Source organism: Papio anubis, chromosome 10 (genome assembly GCF_008728515.1).
Source record: "Papio anubis isolate 15944 chromosome 10, Panubis1.0, whole genome shotgun sequence".
Classification (NCBI taxonomy): Eukaryota; Metazoa; Chordata; class Mammalia; order Primates; family Cercopithecidae; genus Papio; species Papio anubis.
Genome location: NC_044985.1, coordinates 83,877,537 through 83,885,286, shown reverse-complemented (window position 1 = coordinate 83,885,286; position 7,750 = coordinate 83,877,537). Strand labels below are relative to the sequence as shown.

General features: G+C 39.6%; 1 long non-coding RNA gene across 1 annotated transcript; it reads right to left on the bottom strand.

Moving 5' to 3' along the window:
- Positions 1-371: 371 nt before the first annotated feature.
- Positions 372-6,231, bottom strand: LOC103876430. The gene is made up of 3 exons (XR_001893767.3): positions 5,656-6,231; positions 2,848-2,994; positions 372-2,199 (listed from the first exon to the last, which is right to left on the bottom strand). It is a non-coding gene; the product is annotated as an uncharacterized LOC103876430 (long non-coding RNA).
- Between the last annotated feature and the right edge of the window lie 1,519 nt (positions 6,232-7,750).

Here is a 7,750-nt window from a genome sequence, read left to right as displayed (position 1 = left end):
TTTTAACCATTTTTAAAACAGCAAGTAAATATTCTTACTTAAAACTCCAGGGAATATTAGAGCTATTTGAAGACAAAATCTTTCAAGTACTAGTAAGTGCTTAAAGTATTGCATAATCACACATATTAATAGTAAACATTTTAACATGAGAAGGGTTTTGCGTATGTTGCTGATGCTTACATTTTTAACCACTATTTTCAGGGATTACAAATTCAGTCATAGAATTTAATTCAGAGGAAAACTAGGAACCTCAGATGATAGATGATCAAGTCAAAAGGAATTCATATTTAAAATAAAAGCAAAAAAATTATTTAACTATTTTTAGATCATTGGAAGAAATTCAAAATCAGAAATATATTTTGAAATGAATAATTCTGCAGTAATAGAATTCTCAATATTTTATTTCTTACAATTAAAATTTGTACATTTACATATAACACAATATAATGATTCAGTTGTATAAATCTACAAGTTAAAATCAATGTTATTACTATGCACAGCATTTGTTACATATTAATTACATTGTTTGGAGTGTGTGATGTGTGTGTGTGTGTGTGTGTGTGTGTACACCTTCACGACACAAATGGACTCAAGAATGTTTAACTTTTCTAAATTCAGAAATGCAGGACCAATTTTATCCCCTTCCAATTTGAAATTAGGGGTCTCAAAGATTCCAGACTGGAATACAGGAAATGAAAGTCCCTGCAATGCCCACAGAATAGGTACCAGATGGAGAGCAGGGTTACCCAGTATTTGGGACAAGGCAGCCCAGAAGATTATATCCTAGGAAACAACAAAATGAAAGTAACTGAACCATAAAGTACATGTTGTGGCTCATTTATGTAGCCAAATGCACAAGAACTGTCTTGCCTTCTCTGTTTAACCATTTAGGGTAGAATCTTAAACAGGGCAATAAAGGACTTTAGATCAATCTAGTTTGATCTCTTTATTGTATAAATGAGGCTCAGAAAGATTAAGTGACTCGTTCATATCACAAGGAGTAAATGGAAGAACAGGGTCTTGAACTCTAAGTTCTCAGTCGAGTGCTTTCCCCACTATAACCTACGGCCTTTCTCCGGTATTAATTACCAGCATCACAAACGCTGTGTGAAGGCTGAAGTGAAAGCTTGACTCTGACTTTGTGGGTACAATCAGGGAGGGACTCCAGTCTTGCCCAGACCTGCTTTGAAGTTTGGCCCTGCGCAAGTGGGAAGCCCTAAGGAATCTCTAGAATGAAGAAACACACACCTTCAAGAGTGATTATGTGGTATGTGAAGATGCACCCAAAAAGACAGACTGGAACCACATTATAGGGTCGTCTATATCCAGACTACTAAATCTGGAAGTTATTTGGCATGCCAAGGCACGTCCCTCCCGATGCCCAGAACGGTGTAGGTATTAATGTTTGTTATATGAATAATGAGCTGTTGATAGTTTTGAGCTGGTTCTGGGCTGTGTTCTTATCAGACATGTACTTCAGGCTGCTAGATCTTTGACTGAGGCTCGAGGAGGCTGGTGGTTGGGAAAGTAGATGTAATCACAAGGTTGAAAAAGAGTCTACAGTAAGTTCTAAAATTTTAACATATGTAAGTATACTTTTAATAGCCTTATTGGTGCATAATTAGACTTTTTAATAAAAGAATTGCTCATAGGTGAATTCAAAATATTTAAGTTTAAGTGGAAGAAACCAGACACACAAAACTTGGGTCAGTGCAGCTCTTCTAGCAAGCAGACACCAAGAGATAATTGAAGGCCAAGAGATACCTTACAATAAATAAGGGAGAGAGGAAGTAGATACAGGTAGGAGAGCCATCATGCAGCAATACCAGTCAGACACCTATGAGAGGACAGTGGGGAAGAAGAAGGGAGGAGGAAGGAGGGTTAGGTAGGAAGCATCTTAGACTGGGGGACATCTCTGAGAAAACCTGGCTAAGCTGATGGAGATCCCTAGAGCAAAGATTGCCCATAGGGGGATCCCATGTTGGCCAGCAATAGCTTGGCTTTGGTGCCTTTACCATGCCCAGTCATTGGCTGGGGGCAGCCTAGGGCGAGTGTGGTTTTGGCGGAATTCTGCAATGGATCCTGATAGTGCAATAGCTAAAGGCCATGGGCTCACTGCACTGCTTGCTGCAGGTTTTCTCCTGAAGGGACATCTGAGTGGCACACATCCATGACAACTGCAATAGTATTTGATTCCATCTGCACGAAGTTAAAAAACAGGCAAGTCAAGATAGTGGTTACCTTTAGGGAGAGGTCACAGCTGGAAGGGGATACAAAAGGGGCTTCTAGGGTACTGATAATGTTCTGTTTTTTAATGTGGGTGCTGGCTACACATCAGGTATGTTTGCTTTGTGAAAAATTCATTGAGCTATAGACTTATGATTGTGCATTTTCCTGTTAGGTAATATTAATGCCAAAAGATAAAATAAAAAGATTGCTTAACGAGTTCAAAATAAAATAATATTGAAGAGTTTACTATAGTAGAAAATATCGAAAAGTTTGTTAGAAATTCAAGTAATTTACTTTAAATATAATAAAAATATAGACTAAAATGAAACAGTGTGGACCAAGAGAGGTCACAGGGGCAAGGATGATAGATTCTGGCAAGTTTGTAAGGCTTCTAATTTGGAAGCAAGGGGGGTGGGGATTAGAGCAGAGAAAGGAACCTATGAATAGAGGCCAGTGGTGGTGGGTTGAGGGGGGCAAAGATTACCATAAAAGAATGATCAGGCAGGGTGTGGAGTCCCAGCAGACAAAACAGCATTAGCAACCGGAAAGCCAAGTTGGACAAGACAACATAGGTGCATTTTGGAATCAACTCTTTGCATGCAAGTATTTAGCACACACCTTGTCAGCTACAGGAGAGAAACATGCCAATATGTAGACTGGGGGAGAATTATTTGACCACGAGGTTGGATTTCAGGTCCAAGGCTGGTTATCAGGTAAATGGATGAAGCTACTGAACCATCAATTTTGTTGGCTTTCCGCTCATCACTGGTAAAAGGAACAAACATATAACAAACAAATCAATTGTTTACATACATCAGGAAAAGATGACTTTCCTGTAAAACAGATTAAACTTTAGCAACTTGGAAAAGGTGGTTCACTTGTGGTACGAAAATATCCATCGGTTATATGTGACTCTGAGTAAAAAATATGACTCAGGAGAAAAGTGAGAGGACTGTAAAATTCATGGAAGGGCTATTTGCAGAAAAGGAAATTTCTAATTGCTTGACTTTAAGTAAATTTTTGATTTTCACTATAAATTCTTAAGTTCATGGTTTACTGAAATAAATCCTTATATTTGTTCAGTAAATTACTTATTTTAGATCTTTTTTTGCACGTATGATTTCTTTAGTTCTTTGGATCAGCTGTGATGTCTGCGGAATGGATTCAGTTTCTTCCTTAATTTAAAAAATATAGGGTTACATTAGTCAGTGTTCTCCAGAAAACAGAATCAATACTGGTGGTGGGGGGAGAGATTTTAAGGAATTGGTTCATGTGCTTCTGCAGGCTAGCAGGTCCAAAATCTGCAATGTGGGCTGGCACTCTGGAGACTGAGGAATGGGCTGATGTTGCAGTTCAAAGTCCAAAGGCTGACCATCTGCTGCAGAATTCACTCTTAATCGGGTAAGTTAGCCTTTTTGGTCTTTTCTGGTCTTCAACTTACTGGATGAGGACCACTCATGTTATGAATGGCAATCTGCTTTACTCAAAGTCCACCAATCCAAAAACACCCTTACAGAAACATCCAGATTAGTGTTTGACCACATATCTGGGCATTACAGCCCACTCAAATTGACATATAAAATGAACCCTCATAAGGTCTTAGAGTCCAGAACTTACTCAAGTCTATGGAGTTAATTAGTCACAGAATTGTTTCTAAAATTCTGGGCTTCTGACATTAAGTTCCCTATACGAGACTTACTGAGCCCTAGAATTAAGGGATAGTCTTCATAAATTCCGATTTAGGGAGCAAGAATGGAAAGGAGTTAGCCAGCAATGTCAGTTATAATTCCGTAAGTGCTAAAAGCAAGAATCAGACCTTAGATAATTAGGAACCATGAAAAACCTTACTCCTCCTTAGGTAATGTTATGTGTAATTATACAAAATCACAAAACCATAAATGAACTCAAAAGAAGAGAAAAGAAACTAAACCATCTGCCTAAATTTAAAAGATGCCTGTAGAGACGCTCAAGTTTAGGCCTGGAGTATTTCGCTACAACATCTAGTTGTAGTAGATGTGAATAACCCGGCAATATATGGGGTCAGGGTGGGCTGGCGAGGAGCGAGGTTCAGCTGGAAGGCTGGTCTGTTCTGGGAAGTCTGACCTATAGTGGGGGGCAGGCTTAGGCTTTCAGACTTGTAAACCAGCAGAATAAGTAGGATTTCAAGCAGCATGGTTTTCCCTGCCATCCACACATCTTTCCCCATCCTCCTCATCTTGGCAGGAGTTTCTGTGTCTCAGACGGGCTGGCCAAAGCAAGTCATCATCATCACGATGATGTAAGATCCATGGCAAAAATTCACATTCCAAACCCATAGATCCATGAACTGATAATTCTGGAGGCTTCCTTGTCGCAACAGAGTAAATTCACACACATTGCAGTCTCCTACTCCTATTTACTTGTGATAATGAAGAATACAAATTGTATGCCTCTTTGAAGATCTCAGATAATCCCCAAACCTAATTTTAAGTTAAATACTTTCAACTTCCTGCCTCACTAAACAGCTGTTCTTTTGGTCAATTCTTCTCGCCCTCCCTTTGCAAATCCTAGTGGGGACAAAATAGCATGCACAAATGTGTGTCCTGTTTTTATATGCTAAAAATTTCATGGCTCAGCTGTACATAAATTGTTATATTTCAAATACACCCCGAGTGAGGGACTTGAGATTTAAAATCATCCCAAGGTAAAGGAAAAAGTCCTTTGATTTTATAGTGTTCCTGTCCAAATTTACCTGCCATATAGTTCTGATTTTTATAAGTCATATTTGCTAAAAGGAAGGTAAAACAGTGTTAATAGAAAGATGGGTGAGCAATGCAATTAATTAAGCACCTACTAAGTGCCAAGTAGTATGCTGGACATGGACCTGAGTACTCAGTGAGAACAAACCATGTTGAACATCTCTGCTTCTCAATAAGTATTTTGTAGCCCACCTTTGATGCTTGGGATAGGCCTTAAGTTTCTAACGAAAGGCAAGCTCCAATATTTAGCATAGCCATGGAACAATAAACGTGCAACTGCTTAAGACAAAACAATGAATCACGTTTCATTTCTCTGCCTGAATAAGAGAAGCAGTCCTTTGTCCTGCCTTTGCTTCATGCTCAGCAGATGCTGGCTTCCCCCAAAGATAAAGCGTTCTTTGTGTGCTGTGCCCTCAGCTTCTCTGGGTATAGGATGGCAGCTTCTGTATGCAGATGCTGAAAAATCTTTCTGAGAGTGTTTACATAGTAGTTGTCTCTTGAGCACACGCTTATTTTTAGTGGTAAATTATCAGAGCTTGTGAGGCTGAAACCTCGGCTACTTTTTGCATGTGTTTTAAGTAACCGAATTTCAGACTCAGAAACCATAGACCACATATCAGCCATGACAATAGTTTTCAGACCTCACCCTCTCATCATGCCAGGTAACTGAAATTGATTAATGACTTACCGATTTAACCATGGTCAGTGAGGGTCCACAAAATGCTTATTTTCAGATTATTCATAGTTGGAAGTCAATTTTTTCATCACCGAGAAGAATGAGCTAAAATACTGCTCTTTGTGGAGGTAGAAACCTTAGATCAGTGATCTCAAGTCATTGCTCAGCATCTGTAGAGAGCCAGAGCAAAGAAAAAGGGTCAAGTCCTAAGACCTGATGGAAAAACTGCTTAAATTGCTAATAGGGAGGTGAGGCTGCCTTGGATACTTAGAATTCCACAGATGCTGCCCTCAGCAATATCCTTGATACTGCCCGAAAGTGGCAAAGATTGCTCCAAATCCTTCCGGAAGAGACCTGGGAGACACAGTAAACTCATATTCAAGATAGCTGTTTTTATGGGGCGCAGCAAATGAAGAGCAGAGGCTCTGCCCCAGGCTCTCTGCTTTGTGCTTTGTCACCTCAGAGATTTAAGGAAGCAGCTTCATTCACGGATGACCAGGAAGGTTTAAGGGCAACACAGATTTTTTTTTTTTTTTTTAAGTCAGGACTCTTGGTTCTAAGCAACAGAACTCAACCTAACTTGTCCTTTTTTTTTTCTTTTTTGCATTTTATTTATTTATTTATGTTTATTTTACTTTAAGTTCTGGGATACATGTGCTGAACATGCAGGTTTGTTACATAGGTATACATGTGCCATGGTGGTTACTTTGCTGCACCCATCAACCCGTCATCTAGATTTTAAGCCCTGCATGCATTAGTTATTTGTCCTTGTGCTCTCCCTCCCCTTCCCCCCAACCAGCCAACAGACCCTGGTGTGTGATGTTCCCCTCCCTGTGTCCATGTGTTCTCATTGTTCAACTCCCACTTACGAGTGAGAACATGTGATGTTTGGTTTTCTGTTCCTGTGTTAGTTTGCTGAGGATGGTGGTTTCCAGCTTCATCCATGTCCCTGCAAAGGACATGAACTCATTCTTTTTTGTGGCTGCATAGTATTCCATGGTATATATGTGCCAGTCACATTTTCTTTATCCAGTCTATCATTGATGGGCATTTGAATTGGTTCCAAGTCTTTGTTATTGTACATATTGCTGCAATAATCAGCTTCTTAAACTCTCAGTTATATGAAACAAACAGAAAACCTTCCAAATGGATACATAGAAAATGTTTTGTTTCATGTAACTGAGAGTCTAAGAAATATATCCAAGGATTCAAATGATGTCATCAGAATTCTATGCCTCTTTCCATCTCTGGACTCTGCTTGTCTTTATTCCACATGCATACCCTCTCCACATGGTGGACAAGTTTCCTGTAGTACCTGGTTAGAAGTCACAGTGGAAAAAATAGCTGCCTCTACTGTGTCCATATGGCAGTCCCAGAAATGGACTTTGATTGGCTCCACTTGGACCACATGTGCATCTCTGGGCCAATCACTACACCTTGAGAGCCATGATTGAATAACCTGACTCATGTGCCCACTCCTATGGCCAAAGTAGGTGGGGCTGTGTGATAATAGCTCTGTGAGAATCTCACCACATATGCAAGGGGTGGGTTCTTCAAGGAGGGGATGATAATGAACAAAAACAATGCCCAGTATAATATAAGTAGTTCATAGAACTCTAGTAGTCTTAAAAATAGATTACTGACTGCTCCTTTTTCCACCCACACTCTTCCTTTGTCATTCAAGGCAGTCCTTGATACACTGTGTATGCACTTGAGATAGGTCCAAATAAGTCATGTACTAACCTACACCTAATAAACCTTAGGTTGTTACTGCTTTCATTAAGCCAAATTTTTAAAATTAACCGAACAATTTATTATTTTAGTTATTTCAGAGCCAGGGTTTTGCTATGTGGCCCAAGCTGGACTCAAAATCTTGGGCTTTTTAAACGATCTTCCCACCTCAGCCTCCCAAGTAGCTGAGATTACAGGCATGGGTCACTGCACCAGCTGAGCCAAATTGTTCTGTTAGGATAGCGTGCCATTGAGTGATATTTGGTAGACAAAAATACAGAGGAATATAAGCTTCTTAGGAGGCAGAATTTGGTTTCATGTCTGTTTGTTTCTGCCATAACAATGAACAGTGTCTAGCACATGAAGGGCCTAAATT